The following is an 18,679-nucleotide window of genomic DNA, read 5'->3' as shown; positions in this document are numbered from 1 at the left end:
ATGAGGCTACTTGTTTAATACAGCTTAACTGGTGTGTGTAGAGGTGTAGTTCTGTGGGGTACAGAGGCTTATATACATTTCTATTATACGTATATGCTTCAGTCTTGATGAAGCTGATGTTCCGTCCCTTGAAGGTAAAGCCGTGGCTGTCTACAAAAGTCAGAAAAATTTGTCAGTTGTGATTTGTCACGGAGTGTACCGCAACCCCATCTGGAGCTGACGGGAAACCCCAGTGACCTGTTCATCACGATCGTTCAATTCTGTTCCATCCTGCGATGTGTTTTCATTGTCCACAGTACATACCAAACTAATATATTGTTGCCGATTTGGATAGAGGGGGACAACTATTTTTCTGGCCCATATCCAATGTTCCAGCATCTAGAAAATTGATATTCACCAACCATGGCTTAGATTTATATGAAGTTGCGTACCAGCTGTCGTACATGTTTAGAACTGTTGCTTTCCTTGCAGCAAAAGAAATAATAGAAGCACTCTGACAGAATGTGCTTCATCGACATTCTGTAGGGCTTAAACTCGATTGTGTTACTATCATTTCCAAATTTCAGATCATGGCGACGTGTGTAGGCACGTAGGTAACTCCCATACATTCTATTCCTCGGCTCTTAAAAGAACAGAATGGCCAGATTCATACTCGTGTCGCTTAAAAATAATCGCCTGCCTTAATCGGACCATTACTCTATGGATCGGTGCTTACTGCGTGTACTTCACTGCCAGGTGCTATTCAAAAGGTCTGACGTTCGAGGAGTTAGCGTTAATGTTTCTTCCTCAGTTTCTCCAGAAAATACTTTGACACAGAAAAGATGATACTTTGCATTACACTGCGACCGATAAACTTTTCGACGTAAAATTCGTCATCATCGTTACGTTTCTCAGTAGACGATATGTAATCGCTTCAGTTTGCTCAGTGTCATCAAACAGTTGCAAAACTCACACATTTATGTACGTCTTACTGGGGGTAAGCCCTAGAAAGGCTGTAATGCATACAGTGTTACTTTTAATGGAAGTACTAGAAAATGGCAGGTGTTATCAAGATACTGAATTTTACACAGCTCCGCGTTCGATTTGCCTTGAATTTGAGTATTTTGACTTTATTGTAGACGTCGCGTGAAAGAAACGTTTAGTTTGATAGACTTGTTTCCGTGTATTTTTGATTGATTGCGCAATCAATATGTATTAATATTCTCCGAAAAATATATTCCGGCATGTGAAATGTATTAAACTGTGTTACAGTCATATTAATAGAATTTTTATTATTATAAATAGATCTCTGATTTTTATTATTTATAGGAACAAAATAAATTGCAATTCCATTATGAACATTGTTGATGTCTGCGTGCCTAAAGAGACGTTTCTATTTTTAACGTGATCATTGCTTCAGCTAATGACGTCATTTCCTGCAACTGACATGCAAATTTGTGGGTACAGTTAGCTAAAGCTCTCTCCTTTGAAGAGTCTTTGTCTTTGCGGGAAAGTGTAGATTTATTACGCCTTCTCGTTTTAGATTACTTTAGTTTTAATTTATTCCTTCTCAGTGAATTTCTGTTAGTATTGCATATTTTTATTATTCTGCGTTTTTATCGATGTTCGCCTGCCATAGAATATTTGCTGTTAGCAAACACTCTGATAAAGGAATCGAGTCGTTGTTATTATTGTGCATAAATTATTTTATGAAACTGCCTTGGCAGTCTCTGTGACTCTGAAACGCAGTCAGGAGAAAAAATGAAAAAATCAAATTTTAAGAGAGCGCTAGCTAGATGTTAATTATGTGGGAGTGCATAACAGTGGCTATATGCTTTGTCCTCAATAAGACTGTATGCCATACTTTGTGAGAGACATTAGGAGTGGGTAGGGTTACAGCTTAGTTGATACAAAAGGGATGCAGTTCAGAAGGGCTGGTCTCTGTAATGAACTTAACGTTGACCCGCAGAGCTCACGAGCAGCACGGAATGTAATATCTGAAGCGCTGGTGAGTGCAGAGATACTGTGGGTATTAGATCGTTGTCCTCCTCCTCCTTATATTATTATTAATAAAAAATTATTAATAGTTATAATCATTTTGCTTAATTACCTGCTTTGAGTTCCACTCTTCCTCTCTCTGTTTCTTCTGAGCTCATCATAACAATTCAGAAAAAATCAGAAATTTTGAGAAAGATTATCTCAGTAAGGTAATTAACATAAAATGTATTTTTTACGTAAAATTATTAATGGACAGGAAGTGAGAGACCCTTTGGGTTAAAACGCAAATGTATGTCATCCTAAACTGTGTTATCTAATCTAAATGTAGATCTGCTGTATCAGATAACATCAGCGTATTTGTTCTTACATATTCTAATAGCCCATTATCCTCCAGAATTATACGTAGACTTGCAACCACATTATAGAACAAATCTCAGCGGTAAATGTAATGACCCGCTGGTATCTATAATATGATAAACATATTACTATACAATTTCATTAAAAATCATGAATTAGAAAGTAGTTGGTGGTTGTCATATTATATCTTTAAACCATTTATAACCGTACCGCGAGGAAAGTATCACATTTCATCGTTACAAAAATCAACTTGTTAATTCTGTCTAAGGAAATAATCCATGTTTACATTGACAGTTTAAAAGATTTAGACCTGAACTCTAATCTGGCCAAGATACTATTAAATTTGAGTTGTTATTGTCTGTGGTGTGAAGAGTTTACGGTCAGTAATTTAGCCCTCTAGTCGAAAAGTGTGTTTTTAAAGATCACTGATTGATCAAGTAACATTTTAATTCGGATGAAAATAGCTTTATAGTCGATGATGTTAATTAATATATATATAAGGTTGTACGTCTATCAAATGGCACTTTACTGAGTAATGATTTCACCTTCGAAAACTACTGCGTGTGGGTATAAGTTAAAGGAAATAAAATGCAAATCATTTCTGTAGTTTGCGCCGTGTGCCTACACAACTTTGGCTTGATCCGAATACTGAAACGAGTTTTCTGATTTGTTAAGCAAAGTCTGTGACATGATTGTAGTGGGATGGTGTAAGTGAGGGAGTTCCTTTAATCACAGTAAGAAATGGAAATTTCTTGACTAGGTCGAGACACCCAGCATCTCAAGTACTCATCGATGGAGTTGAATAGAAGGAAACAGCCGAAGACTACATTCTCTACAAATATTGACTGTCTCCCGGGGTGCTGTGGCATGTATTCTCATAGACGATTTCCGGCTTTTCATCGCACTGAAAATGAAGGCACGTCTGATGCGTCGGTAAATTTCTACCCGATTACACAGCACAACAGCCCAGAAGACAGCCTCTTCGTACTCGCCCTTTGAGAAATTGAAGTCTCATCTAGTATATTCTGTCGATATTAACGTTTATTACATTAATCTGTCTTATTTCTACAGCAGTCTCCATACTACCTTCTAATTAAATTCACTGATTTTCTTCATGGTATGTATATTTTACCCGGAATAAATTAAGATAATCGCCATAGATAAGGAGCTGACGTATTCGAAACTTGTTATCGTTAACATTATTATGATTATCATTAACTCTGATTTAACGTATTTTCCAGGCAATATAGTGGCATTCTAATAAATCGGCAGAACTTCGTGATCTGATGAGTCTGTTCTGTCTTAGCAGGGCAGTGACAACCGTCCAGTGTACCATGGGTCCCAAATGCCCACGTGGTTTATGATGATGCTGTCGCTTTCCCCATCATTTATATTATATGTTAATTATCATTATTTGGGAGATGGATGCGTGGGATTCATGTTGGAAAACAACCCCTGCTGGCTGGCAATGGAACTGATTTATGACTAGTCCGGTCACAGAGCATAACATACTCATTTAGCTATGAACACACACATTGATGTTTATGTAACCGTATTAATAACGAGGATCATCCCCATGATGGGCAGTAAATAATTTAAAGCCAGACAACATGCCAACATCCACATCGATCTGTTAGTTGTTCAGACGTTTGGCAGAGTTCTTCATTTTGAGGTGTGTGAGAGTTTTGTTTAAAGGGCCCATGAAGGGATTTTGCTAGATGAAACTTAGGCTTAGGAGATGGACGTTGTAGTGCGTGAAACAGTGAACTCTGCTTCTCTATTCCATCGTCAGATTAATGCGTTTTGCTGTGTTTCGAAGGAATTGTTATTAACCAATTCCAGAAGAACTTTCCATGATGGCATAGCATAATAACCTATGTTATACTATGTAGAAAATGTCACTAACAAAGTTTAGGTCAAGTTAAGGGTTCTTGTTTAAATGTTAACTTAATATGTTAGCATGTGTTGCGTATATTATTTTTGTGTTGGAACAACATAGAAATAACAAGTGAAAGTCGTCCAAAACAAATACTATGAACCCTGTTAAACGTATTGGGAAATATTATTAGCGGCCTGTTATGAATACGCAGAACACTATTAGTCTACTAAATATCAGTTAATGTACTGACTTTGTTCAAGCGGTTTTAATTACAAGCTGTAGTTTCGAATGAAACTTATTGATTATGAATAGTTCGTAGGCATGTATTTGTAAGGGGGTTACCATGGCTTGTTTCAAAGTTCTATTCCAGAAATCATGACAATCTGTTGCTTGGTTGGAATTCTGTTCGCAAACAGGTGAAGATCAATGCTTCTGCGCCAAAACATTTCTTTTTTCTTTTGTTCTCAACGAAACGTAACAAGAATGCACTTACTGTCTACCTGTTCGTCACTGCTCGACGGGTTTTTGTTGCTATTAAATTTTATATCGGGAACTTTCATAAAAATATTGTTGATGTAACCAGTTTTCGATTAAAATCGGACAACAATAAGAAGACGTATGTGCTATTCTGAGCTCATTTAGAGCGTGACTGCTTACCGGGGCGAAATATATTTTCCAGCAAAAACTATAGAGAAAAATTAAACATATGCCCAATAACCATTTCGCCGTGAGTCCAACTACTTTCAGAGTAATTGGAAAATAAATGTTTTACGCGGTGTCATCTCATATTTCGATTATTTTTTATATTGGAAGTCTTTACATGGCCGCCCTCTTTGTTTGGTTCTATTTGTGATTGAACATCAAACATTAAAATTCAGGAATTTAAATCTAGAGTCACGTCATAATTGTTACGCTACACGTACATTTACTAATTTGCTTATTTTTGTTTGATTTACCATTAATCTCTCACGCCGAACATTCTGTAGTGTGGCAGGTTCCCTAATGTGTGAGGCAAATGTTTTGTATCAGTGAGTGACGCATACCGACCCATTTTCATTTTGCTTCGTACTGTATGTCTTTTGTTTCATTTCTGTTCCATATTCTTTTACCGTCGATGCCTCTTTTCTTGTAAGCTTTCCCCATTTTGCAGCTGTTTTGTTCGCTACTCTACTGATATTCGTTGTACTTTTATCTTTTATTGTTTTCGCTTTTTTCTGCATATAGCATGAAAAAGAGCGTGTGTTAGGCCTGTTTGTTAGTAGGAATTGCTGATCTATGGGATATAGAGGTTCGAATGTCGTTTGGAAAATACTGAGATACTTTCTCGTTTCATTTTTAGGATAATAAGATTATTTCCTCCAAGGGCCCATCAATGTTTTTTTTTCTTGGGTGTTTTCAGCTAACACTTCATAATCACCCGTCCCGAGCAGAAACTTGATTTTAGATAACGTATTGTATTTTTATATTACTTCAAGACACATGTGATAAACTGCGATGACGAATTCTGAAACCGATTGGAAACACATAGGAGAACAAACATCCTTACAAAATGTTACTTTAAATAGGATATGCATTGAATAAAACTGAAACCAAACTTGATTTAACAGTATAACTGAAATGACATTGAATGTTTACTTTAGACCGTTCACTATGGCAATGGTCAAAAGTTACAACGGGCATCCATGGATACATTGACTTGATGTTTTCTCACAAAAGAAAGTAGCAGTCACTTTGTTTAATGGCTTTACCCACTTCCCTTTCGCCCCAAAATTATTGCGCGGCCAACTGCCTTCTAATTTCGTCAGCAATTGAGATGTAAGAAGAGCGGAATATTTTACTTCCTTGTTAATTAAATTTTTATCGGTTATTATTGCTTTGTCAATTAAGCGACATATTTATCTGATGAAGTCTATACTTGAAACAGCTTCACTAAGTAACCTAAGCATCAAACGACTAGTAAATCTACAACGGCATCAACGCGGATTGTACTGATATGCAATCATAATATAAAAGCAGCGAAGGGAGTAATTCCTAATACGTTTCCTTCCATACGTAAAACGTTTCTGGGTGTTAGATGAACGGGTCCCTACTTCTAAAAAAGGCACACCCTCGCTAAAACATGTTGTGCTATGTTTCTTTTTTTACAAATGAAACCGAAATAAAACAAACGTCTTATCTCGTGGAGCAGAAAACCGTACATGGGTTTCGTATTGTAGGGAATGTAATTGAGGAGACGTTCTTACAATAGTTACAGAAGTGGCCTTTTTCTAAGTTAACTTCATAAACTCAACAACAGTGTAAAGACCACTGTGTCTTATTTAGCCAATCAACACATCACATGTAACAAGAAGACCGGTTGACCACCGAAAAAAGAGTTTTAAGAGAATAAAAGAGAAAAAGGGAAAGAAAACTCTCTTGGTCAGAAGAAATTAGGTACCAAGAGAAAGAACAGAAACTAAAAGGAAAGAAAGGAGGTCTTTGACGTGGTTCAACTGGCTGCTAATTGGCCTTAATGACCTTCTGTTTTCACTTTTCGTGCCTCCTCTCGTCCTGTACCTCACCCCTATTCTCTTAGCACTATCCTCAGTTCCACTTCTGCCGGTCATCTCTGTAATTTCTCTCCACCCTGCCTACAGACTTCAGCATCTGTGTGCCGTTGATTGTCGGACTCCTGCATTTGCTTGGATATGAGAAGAAAACTTCCCAGCTGTAGATAACAAAAGAATTATGTTAATCTACCAGGAATATAATACCTTGTTATTAGATATTAAAATTAGCAAAAATGTATTTATTTTTTAATGTAACAAAGCCTTGTACCATGAAGTAGGTACTGAGGTACGTCCATTTTCAATTACTTTTTAAACAAAGTCTCCGATTTTTAAGAAATTTGTCATATATTTGACGTCTGTTAAAATCCCCCTTCCTGTACCGCTTACATATCCCCAATTCGGAACAATTCACATACATACAGAGATTTTAAAAATGTACAATAATACCTATATATAAAGGAGGCTGGATTATATGGAAAGGTTTCGTTTCTCGGAAAAGTCTTGTCTCACGAATGTAAAATAAATAAGTAATTTAAATTTACCTCTAATAAATGAAAACGTGAATGTATAATCGGGGAGAGAATTTAATGGAGAAACAGTCTATTTGAATGTTTATTTCTAGCTGATAACAACTTTTTTGTACTCCCTTTGTCGAATTTATTTAAAGTGTTTCCGTATTGCTAATGTGAAAGTCGTAAGCTCATTTGCAGACGAATGTATGCAATATGCTGACAAAAATAACAGTAAAAGAAAGAAGGGAAACTGAAAGTGATGTGATTTGTGACGTGTTTTATGGAACAAAAACTACACGGGAGATACAATGTGTAAACTTTTCATGAATCTGTGTTAAGCTGAAAACGTATGAAAAGGAAAACACATTTAGGTCTTATGGGATTCCATTATAAGAGCAGATTTTATTGTATTGACTACATTGACATTCAGTTTGTAGCTTGTAGCTATGGTAGATATCGAAAATATAAAAAGATAAATTAATTTTTTTTAATGCCTAAACATTTACCGAGGAATATATAAGTTAGATAAGTTAGCAGAACTGTGAAGAGAAATAACGTCAAAGCTAACCTGTTGTCACTTTGTAGGCACGTCTACAGATACTACAGGGAAATGTATGATGGAAAAAATAACGAATTTATAGACAAAATATTAGCTTGATTATCTTTTAGCGTTCTAACACGGTAATTTGATTTATTATTGGGAAAAACGAACGGTGTGAGATTTCAGATTCTCGCGGCTGCTGGAATGAAGATGACTGTCTTCTGGGATGTTGCGCCGTGGAGCACAATGGTCGTTTATAGGCGTTTCAGAGCTCCTTGCTGCCTCCATGTTCAGGGTAGTGAGAAGGCTACCAGACTACACGGCGTAATATCCCAGAACACTGTAATCTTTGAAAGTTCTTTAGTCTTTCAAGCATCCCATTGCAACTTTAACTTTGAGGAAGTACAAGGACGAAGGTTATTTTAAAACAAATTACTGAGGCGAATACAAGCATTTTGACAATGGCATTTGATGAAACATTACGGCGAAGACAGTTACATACCGGCAGGTTCTTTTTTTCTCTTTGCATAGAATTATGGTCGTTATATAAAGGACAGGTGACCTTTGAGTCTAATAGGTAGATGGGAGGATAATATTAAAACGAATCTTTGAAAAGTAATTTGTAAAATGTGAACTGAACTTGCCCAGTACATGAAGCAGTGGTATACCTACGTGGTGGCTGTGCTAACCAAAAGGAATCTTCTTGAACATTCGTCCGTACCATAACTTATAATTTAAAATAATAATTTAAAGTAATAGTTTAAAATAAGATTTTGTACCTTTCAACAGGACAGAGCTGAGATAGATATTTTGTGTTAATTTTCATAATGCTTACGCTAATGTCATTCTGGAATAGAGTATTTCTGAATCTTACGGTAACGCCTTGAGGTCTTGTAGTCATCAATCATGAGGACCGCCTACTGCAGTGGCATTTCAGAAACAGGGATCGGTGGGTAGGGCCGTTACAGAATTGAATTACCCGAAGCTGCTGCTGTACTTGTGCTGTAGTAACTAACGAGTAATCGTGCGGCGGCCTCTGCTGTAATGAGGGGCTAATTCAATCAACAAGACCGCGGGGCGATGTGGCTTGGACAATGAGAGGCAAGTCTACACCCTCCTGCCGGATGCCCGGGGATTCGGTCTGTAGCCGTCAGCAAGCGCAGGCCTAGTTCACAGTAACGCGACGCCTAAGTTGCTAGGTGATCGTGTATCCAGTAGGTACGAAGCAGCAGTTTGGAAGAGTTCCAGTGCGCAGATCAAGAACATAGACTGATAAGTTTTAATACGATAGCTTATCATGCGCTTCTCTGCTTGGTTGCCTCATTCTTATTCATGTTATCGTACCTTGCAATGAAGAAGATAATTGTAAGATTTGAGGTTTTCACAGCGGTGAGTATGAAAATTTCTGGGTTGTTGCGCTGTGTAGTCTGGTCGATGTTAACCAACGTTTCAGAGGTCATACTGCCTCCGTCATCAGGGCGATGAAGATTTCTGTCGTCTGGGTTGTTGCGCTGTGCAGTCTGGTCGATGTTTACCAACGTTTCTGAGGTCATACTGCCTCCATCATCAGGGCGATGAGTATGAAGATTTCTGTCTTCTGGGTTGTTGCGCTGTGTAGTCTGGTCGATGTTAACCAACGTTTCAGAGGTCATACTGCCTCCATCATCAGGGCGATGAGTATGAAGATTTCTGTCTTCTGGGTTGTTGCGCTGTGCAGTCTGGTCGATGTTTACCAACGTTTCTGAGGTCATACTGCCTCTGTAATCAGGGCGATGAATATGCCAATAGGTTGTGTGGGGCTAGCATATTCATTGCCCTGATGACGGAGGCAGTATGACGTCAGAAACGTTGGTTAGCATCAGCCAGACTACACAGCGCAACAACCCAGAAGAAAGAAATCTTAAAGAAGATAATTCGTCTCATACGACACTTTGTTAAACTCAGAACTATTAAATTTAGGTCTTTATTGTGATGTTCCAGCTGTTAGTGTTGCCATCGTAACCATTCCCACATCATCATACTTCTGTCACAGAGTTTCAATAGCATAACTCATCAGTGGACTTCGAAATGCATTCGAGCACGTATTACTTAAAACTTTTCGTGAATTTTTGACTTTTATCAGAATGATTGATTCATGTCACGAAGAAAGTCCAGTGCCTAAGATCTGACATTTTTATTAAATGTGAGTGTGCCGAATGTACGAGTAGCACAGTCATTGAGGCGACTTCTTCTCGTCTCCAAGTCCAGACCGATTCTGAAGCCCGCCTAGTGGTTTACCTGGGTCCCCTTCCCCGGGGTTTAAGAACGTAAGAATGAAGTTGACCGTTTGCCTAATTCTAATTCCGAATTCGTAGAATGCATTGAGCTGCATTCCTATATTCTTTCAGTGCTAAGTATTTAGACATTACTGTTTAGCTGTTAATTTGTAAAGTAATTTTAGAAGTGTTACTTTCTAATTTAAGGTAACTTAACGAAGGTCTACACAAATCCGGACGCTAGGTCACCATGACACCAAACATTTTTTAGAGCGCCTACAATTTTCAGCATATTATTTAGATTGATTTTTTATCGTCGCATATAAGAATGTAACACTTTCATATTCGCGCCTTAGAGTTTCAGTTCCGTCGTGCAGGTGGTAGCTTTGGCCCTGGCGAATGAATTTACGTGAATGTACTTCCTACTGCGTTTCGGAGGTGGCTACTGTATTCAGAGGGAACTTGTGTAGGCCTGCCTCAATGAGTTTAGGACTTCTGTAGTGTAATTTCAGGTTACGTGGTGCAGTAGTTCATAGGCCCTTAAGGTTTAAACGTTCCAGGTTGATGTGAACCGGGTTCTAGCAGGAGTGACGAGGGCAGAAGATCGCCCGTTGCTTGAGCCAAGCACTTGGACTTGCGCGGAGGTAATGTAAAAGGATTACCGACATAATGGTCTTTACACAGCTCACATCGCACGTCTGATGCATTTCGCTGGTTTTCTCGTTTAACCATTGAAGGAAGTTTTGAGTAACGGAGGTTTGGTAGTTGGATTAACATCTTAACAATGGAAGCGAATAGCAAGTTCGCGTACGATATTGAACTTCGTGAGACTTGGAAATTTGTATTAAGGTAACGTAATGACGACAAATCATGCAACAGCCTACAGACTTTACACTATACATTGGTAACGAGGAATGTGCTCATCCTACAGCGGACATTTGTAATTAAACCTTACATAGTTCTGTTTAGTATAATTACAGTTAAACATACACGTGTCGGAATATCGGGATACTATTGCACTACTACTCTTAATGGCCATAACAACAAAACAATTATAATAATAAAAATAATTGTTCCTAGGTATTTGGGAAATGGTAACTTAGAAGATAGGATATGGAACCATAGTTAAATTCAGTCTTTTAAGAAGAAATTTTTTTGAGAACAATTAACGTTGAATTGAATTGTATCAGGTTTATGCGAAATGATGAGCTTGCTGTTTGTGATATTAGATCTTCCAGTTCTTCTTCATAGAGCCATATAGCAACAGTAACGATATAATAATTCATTCCCACGCAGTTCTTTGTTTTAATGTGATCCATCAACTGCCAAATGTCAATTACAGATACAGCCCAGAAATCAAAAATATAATTGAATGCAATTGACATGAAGTACGCAAGTTATAATAGATGTTACATAATTATGTTTAATAAGAAGATAAGACGCAGAAGGCTGCTACTACTATCAAAAATTACAGGATTGCTTCTGATGCATATCTAGCGGAGGGAAGAGTTTACATGAGGAACCAGCAGCAAGCAAAGGGGAATCACATGTACTACAAATAGGAACATGAATGCCAAAGTTTTGAATAAAGGACAAATTTTAAAATTGTTATAAACATTAAAAATAAAGAGCTCAGCTAAGCGAGACCTTCTAGTGCAAAGGGCATGTAAATGTAGGTGATCTAAAGCACTCTCTTAGCCGTAATAGAATTGAGAAACAAAATGATTGTAGCAAAGCGTTAAATATTTCCTTTGGATTTGCTCAAGCTTGTTGGCGTCGGTAGACGTTAAAGTATCCCGTACAAGGTAGGCATATTCAAATGTAGATATAACCAGAAGTAAAATACAACATCAAAAGACTGTCAGGACTGAAAAGAAAGTCGTTATACCACTACCAAGACCCGATAACTTGATAGCTTGCGAAAATATGTAGTCTGCACGTTTCTGAATATAATGTTCTGAATCGGGAAATACTGCAACAATTTTTATAGCGTTCGTACGATTAATAGTGGATTCACAAAGATTATACTCGGAAACAAGAATGTTAGTTTCCAAGTGAAAGAAATGCCTCTTTTTAAAGACATTAAGTTTTACGACTAGTGAAAACAATCTGGTAGAAGTTTACCGACGTTTCAGAGACATTTTCTGCCTCCATTATCAGGGCGCAACATCCTAGTAGTAATTTTCTTACTCGCCGTCTTGAGAACCTGAAATCTCACTTTTAGGATAAGTTAAAGAGCAATGAATAACCTAGTCAACAAAGTGCATGAAAATTAGAGCTTCCGGACACCTTTACAGCCTATTAATTTTTGTCTGTATTGGTATAAGACCAGAGTTGTTTTTAAGGAATCCCTCTTTATGGAGCACTGGTCTTTTTTTGTCCATATCACTAAACATAAGGGCAAAGGAAGGTTTCAACCTGCTCCACTGCATCAAAATACACAAACGCAGGCATTTCCTTTTGGGAGTGCCAAGTTATTGCTTAACCTCTCCACTTAATAGAAGGTCGAAAATTATCTAACTGAATGGGTGGCACACTGTTAATGGTGGTTGTTAGCCGAATTGCCCTTGAAACCTCGTAGGAGGGTTAGTGTGTCCATAGAGAGCTCGGTTAAGGAAACTCTTTGATCAGGGTCAACTAAGTTGGAAATGTAGAGTATAAACGTGACCCAACTTGAGCACCTCACCTTCTGGATTTTATAGTCGAAGGTCACTGCAGAGAACATGAAACCAGGTAGTTAAGAAAGACAACCCTGACATTGTAACGCAATGTATCTTACGTGAGTGTTGTATGAATATTATGTAATTGTTAGTGCCACTAGATTTGCTGATTTAAACTGGGTTACTGCAAATTGTGAAGTCCTGAAATATATTTTTTAAATTCCTTCTTTTTTCATTTATCTAAGGTTTAAATATAAATATTTTTCTCATGAAAAGATAAGAGAATTTGCTGTTGGTAGCAGTGCGGAATGCATGTAGCTCTTGACCAGTTACGATAATATTTGAAAATAAAGATGGCTGTCTCCTGGGTTGTAACGCCATGTAGTCTGGCAGACGTTTACCAACGTCTCAGAGGCCCTTGCTGCCTCCATCATCAGGGTGATTAGTATGGTTCATCACCCTGATGATACAGGCAGAAAGGGCCTATGGAACACTAATAATCTTCTACCAGACTGCATATTGCTATGTTCGTCCTCACTGCTCTGAGAATCTCATATCATACTTAACATTTAAATATCGTACAAAAACGTAAAGTTTTGCAGTAAATTAGATCTATTAAAATTATGTTAATGCGGAGTTAAATGCAATTATAAGCAAACACAGATGCGTATTAATGTCAGAGAAATTACAGTTGGGGGTGTTTTTAAAGATGTTCTCCGTTATTACCAACCGACATTATCAGGTTGTGGAAGGCCATTGAGGAATACTCCACTTATAATCCTTGAATACCTTAAAATTGTGTAAGTTATTTTGAACTTTTGTCAGCCATCTTGTCTAAACTATTATTTCAATTGGCTCATGTACTAGGATTTGTGTGTCAGCTACTCAATTTGCGCTGTGTCAAATGAGGCATATGATAGTACTATGAATACTTGAAGATTTCTGTCTTCTGGGTTATTGCGCTGTGTAGTCTGGTCGATGTTAACCAACGTTTCAGAGGTCATACTGCCTCCGTCATCAGGGCGATGAATACTTCATTGCAGAAAATAATAACCAGTTTTTGTGGCATATTTTGAGCACTTTCCCAGTGTCTTTCTGCAGTCATATGAGAAACCCCGGAAGAAATCTGTCAAAATAGCCATGTCTGTTCAGGATTATAGTCACGTATTCGTATAATACGACATAGTATGTTGCTGTGGTCTGTTGAATGCCGTAACAGCATTGGCTGTTGACTTCAGTACTAAAGAACACCACAGTTGGTTTAACGAAATTAAGTGTTCTAACGAATGCGAGAGTCTATAGATGCATGCATTCTCGCAGAGGAACAAATATTTATTATTTTCCTCCGAGATAGAGAAAGTCAGACATTAAATTTCAAAGAAGAAATATTTACAGGAAGGTCTGTGCTTTATCCCTTCCTTTAATTTCAGTTTGTTGTGAAACTGAAACCTCAATTAAAATTTTTGTACAGCCGCTGTGTTCTTCTGTTTAACTTTACAAAATGTTATCTCAACAAAGGTTGCATGTATTTTAAGAAGCTTCTCCATGACATCAGGGCCCTACATTAAGTAGCATTAATGTTGCTTCCACTTTTCAACATTGTAATCCGCCATTTCATTTGTTTGATTTGTAATCACTATACGAATGTGTGTGCCCGCCTGACTCCGGGTAATTGCCATCCTCAGCTGTCATATGTTAGTAACTCGCCATATTGTTATTAGTGAGTGTAAAAAGTTCAAAAGTCCTACATTTGGGCGACCTTTAATGACACAACGCTGTTACGAAAGTTAGTGGAAGTTGGTACAATATTTTTGACTCTAAAAGGAGACGTACATACGCACACAGCATAGTGATCTCATAAACGTGTTTTCCTTCAAATGTAGCGCTAAACGCAACGTTGATTTGAACGCTCAATTTTTATTTTTGCATTTGAGGAAATATCTCACGGGATCTTGGAAGCTTTTAGTCCCATTTGTGCCCCCCACCCTCCCCTCCTCTTCTGAAGCACCCTTTCAAATTACACACATCGCCTCTGTGTTTCCGGTATTGTGGAGCACACTCACATAATTATTCGCCTGCGCCCAGTAAGAGTGGGAGTAGAAGCAGAGAGAGCGTCCATTTCCGCTTAAAACAGAATGACAGATGTATCCCTTTCGGATACGTCACCCTAGCAGGTAATGGTCCTTCCGGTCAGACTGCATTACAAGATGAGCTAATGTTTATTTGAACAAAATATTCAGTTGCAGACTTTTGGGTACAGACACACAAGACAGATCACAGGCACACGTTAATATTTTTAGGTGTCTTATATCCAGAATATTTAAGGCTAAACAAGTTTTTATGTATTTCCAGTATTGCTGTAGTGTTAGTGATATCTTGTTATTCACTTGTTAATTTAAGCTTTAACATAACTATCTCCCGCGCAGGCTGTATATATATATATATATATATATATATATATGTGTGTGTGTGTGTGTGTGTGTGTGACATTTAACCTCTTTGCCCCACCAGCAATATATCTGCACATCTCTCGCGGAAAGCCATTTCATATCTCACACACTCACTGTCTCTCAAATTGCCTGTCGACCTGGTCAGTAGGAATTTATTGCAAGAATTGTATCCATATGTTATAGAAGTTTGAATGTTTCTGACGACAGTGCGTTATAATATACGATGTTGTTCATTCGGAGTTCATTCGTCTATATTGAAAAGTTATAAATTTGCATTTCGAAAACTGGATTCTGCTTTTGTCATCAATTAGAAAGTGGGAAGAGGGCAGGAAACCCACTTTTTGGGCCCCCTGAATTTGTTAGCCTCCGACGTGGACCTCCAAGAAAAAACAAATATTCAGCTTTATCTTATTTTTGTGACAGTACGACAGTATACGTTTACGAATTCCCGCACCCATATGATGAACCCTGAACAGTCACCTTTCTTTTAAGCGACCTTAAGTAGATTTCGAGGTTGACATTCTTGCACTAAGGATATAACAGTGATTGGGGGTGAATGAGGAACATGTTTTAGGAAGAATATTTGAACTGTCAAAAACCAAAGTTAGAATATCTGGTTTCCGTGCTGAAATTCTAATATTAGATTTTTCGACTATGATGAACAAATGTAGTAACGAGGAGGTTCGTTCCTGTAAGAGGTTTAACATTCTGAAATCAGCCTCACAAAGTGCTTTTGGATGCAGTGGGCGGACCTCATTCTATTCACCCACCATGGAATTAACCGTTCGATATCGTAACAGCTCTGATTTTGCTCTTGAGGACATAAAATATTTTGAAAATTAATGTCATGAAGGTGCACAGCGGAATGAATAAGTACACGGAAAAAAAACAAAGATATAAACATTAATATTTTACATTATATCCACATTTGTATTGTAAAGTATGTCGTAACTCTCTGCAATTTAATTACGTAATTTCAAAATTGTTTGAACTGGAATGATTGGGTCGGAGTTTCTCATGGCACACCACACTGAATTTTGAATTTAAATGTTTTAGCGTCTCAAGTTTGAACTGAAATGTTTCTACGTCTTTAAAATTAGTTAGCAAAGAGCAGTGAGATAGTTTGTGTTTTATTTATTCTCGTCGGCTTACTCTATTCTTTTAAATTGTTGCCGGCTGAATTCATTACGCCTTTATGAATTCCTTTCTGGAACTCTACAATGTTATTTCTGGATCGCTCTTAATATTTATTACTTTTTCGTAATAATATCTGTGATTTGTTAAGTTTAACTCGAAACTATTATGCGTATTATAAAATAGTTATATGCAGGTATATAGAATAATGAAAATCCTAGAATAATATTGACGTCCTCTTGGATTTTGTGCATCCACACACAAATTTACAATAATCCACGGCCGATTTTGCACTGAAATATCACACTACATGTTAATATTTTTTTCACTTAAGAAGCTAAGAAACAATGAATTGGGCTGATTAACATTTTTCAGGCAAGTTGTGTTCAAATTAGGTCTTTAATTTAAAAAAAGTTTGAAAATCATATAATCATTGAAGGTGTAAAAACGCATACATTTTAGTCATAAAACCTAAATAAAGAGAGACAACATGGAGGTTGGAGAGATGATATTAAAATGAATCTTAATACAATGGAACATGGATTGGGGCTGAAATTTATGTAGGTGAATATTGTGGTCAGTATAGACATTTTGTGAAGTCAGTCGAGTAGTTTCGGGATCCAGCAGAGGCGGGGAATTTTTAACTAGCCAAAGAGCTCCTCAAGGCTCCATTCCATGGATTTGGTTACATACAGAGACTTAGTGGCAGAATGAGAAATTCTGTGTTGCGAGTGGAGCTGTACATGAACATTTTATTCATAAATGAGTCGTTACTTAAAAATTAATACGGTACCGTAAAGATAAAAGTCAGACATAATTAGCGCTTTTAGCGTCGTGACTAGATTACACGCTGAACTCCTGTGTCGGAGAAGTTGCCGCGATGGGGCAGGATCCTATCTCATGGCTTCGGCTCCATATCTCCTTCAACAAACATGTTCACTCTCGACCAAACCTCTATTTCTTTGGTATATTCTCCATTCTTATAAAAATTATTGATGTCATAAAAATGTCATTCTCTTGTCTGAGCGTCGACACACCTCTCCCACCCTCCGGCATTTTTCATGTCGTTAGTTTGGTGCTTTGCATGACAAACCAGAGAAAGCTTCAGGGTAAAGGAAAAGAATTTCTTCTCCCTTCAGAGCCTCAGAATGGTCGCCTTTACGAAAGTAATTTACAGCCTGTTTGTTCTGGTATTTTAGTGTAAAGAATTTCAGCCGTTGTATAGGATTGCTTCTTGGTTTACTTAACGATGCTGTATCAATAACATAGGTTACACAGAGCCAAATAAAGACTCTGCTGTGTATTCGTAATGGAGAAAACGTGATCTTGGATTATTAACTATTGTTATTGGCTTCGCAGTTCAAAGCGGTCAGTCGCCGGCTTCTCACCATGGAGGAACGCTCTGTGTTGCATTTGTGGTGGTTGAAGTGCCACTGGGATAGGTTTTTCTCCGTGTTCACCGGTTTTCCTTTGTCAGTATTATTACAACGCTGCTCCACGTTCACTCTTGTATTATCTGGTAATTGGATAGTGGCATAGAGACATATTGTAGTCTCCTCTGACCATCGAGGCAAATGAGATATCCAAAAGTAAATAGCACGTAACTAAAAAGTGTGCATCTATTCTTTTTTAAAAAAAGAAAAGAAACCGTGAAACATCAGAAGCATCTTTCTATCTCAGTTGTGCAACTTCTTTGACACCAGAGACTGTTGAATTCATAAAGGTTTTTTTATGCTCATTTTTCTTTATCTTCGGTGTAATTCACATAGTGTCCATGTCATATGCAACATTTTATTTCTTGTGTAACTTTTTAAATGAGTTCCTTAAAATAGATTAACAAAGAATTTTGTTAATCGGAAAAAATATTATGTTACAAATCGAACATATAATTGCACTATTACTTTCTGAGTATTGTAGAAATATTTAAGCCTTTGTTAATAATAGTAGCTGACTGCATCAGATGGAAGCTCCTGGTGTCTGTCCGTATAAACGGCTTACAAGAAGCATCGCAACACACGTGTCCGTCATAGGAGACATTAACTGGAAATCTTGGCATGAGTGGCTTAGCGTTCAATATCTGAAGTGGGTCGAAACAACGCAATGAATACTTGCTAATATCTAGTGCGTCGGAACTTCCTGTTAGCGAGTAGAAATTTAGGACACGTGACTTACTGCTGCAGATGGAGACAGCGTGTTTCTCCTAAGCGATGGTATCTGCTTACGAGTTTAGACGTCGCCCTTACTGCAGTGAAAACTTCAAACCTCTTTATTCAGTTTTCCGTTTATTTATTCTTTTATCATTCGACGTAAAATCTGAACTACTGACACCCTCATTATATACGTTGTGATATACTAAATTGTCAGT

The 18,679-nt window shown here is 37.6% G+C and overlaps 1 protein-coding gene and 1 long non-coding RNA gene across 2 annotated transcripts in view; both read left to right on the top strand.

Annotated features, from left to right (window-relative positions):
- Window positions 1-3,449, top strand: part of LOC110832182 (uncharacterized) — a 78,383-nt gene extending 74,934 nt beyond the window's left edge. The window contains exon 3 of the long non-coding RNA XR_015535304.1: window positions 3,095-3,449. This is a non-coding gene — a long non-coding RNA (uncharacterized LOC110832182). The remainder of the gene's footprint in view (window positions 1-3,094) is intronic.
- The window catches only part of Atf6 (bZIP_ATF6 domain-containing protein ATf6), a 309,841-nt gene that overhangs the window by 61,293 nt on the left and 229,869 nt on the right, over window positions 1-18,679 (top strand). The window lies entirely within an intron of this gene.

This window comes from Zootermopsis nevadensis, unplaced genomic scaffold (assembly GCF_977971745.1).
Source record: "Zootermopsis nevadensis isolate Lab colony 2312 unplaced genomic scaffold, Znev_1.0 Znev_ptg000002l, whole genome shotgun sequence".
Classification (NCBI taxonomy): domain Eukaryota; kingdom Metazoa; phylum Arthropoda; class Insecta; order Blattodea; family Termopsidae; genus Zootermopsis; species Zootermopsis nevadensis.
The sequence above is the reverse complement of the archived record's forward strand: the minus strand, read 5'-3'. Positions and strand labels throughout refer to the sequence as shown.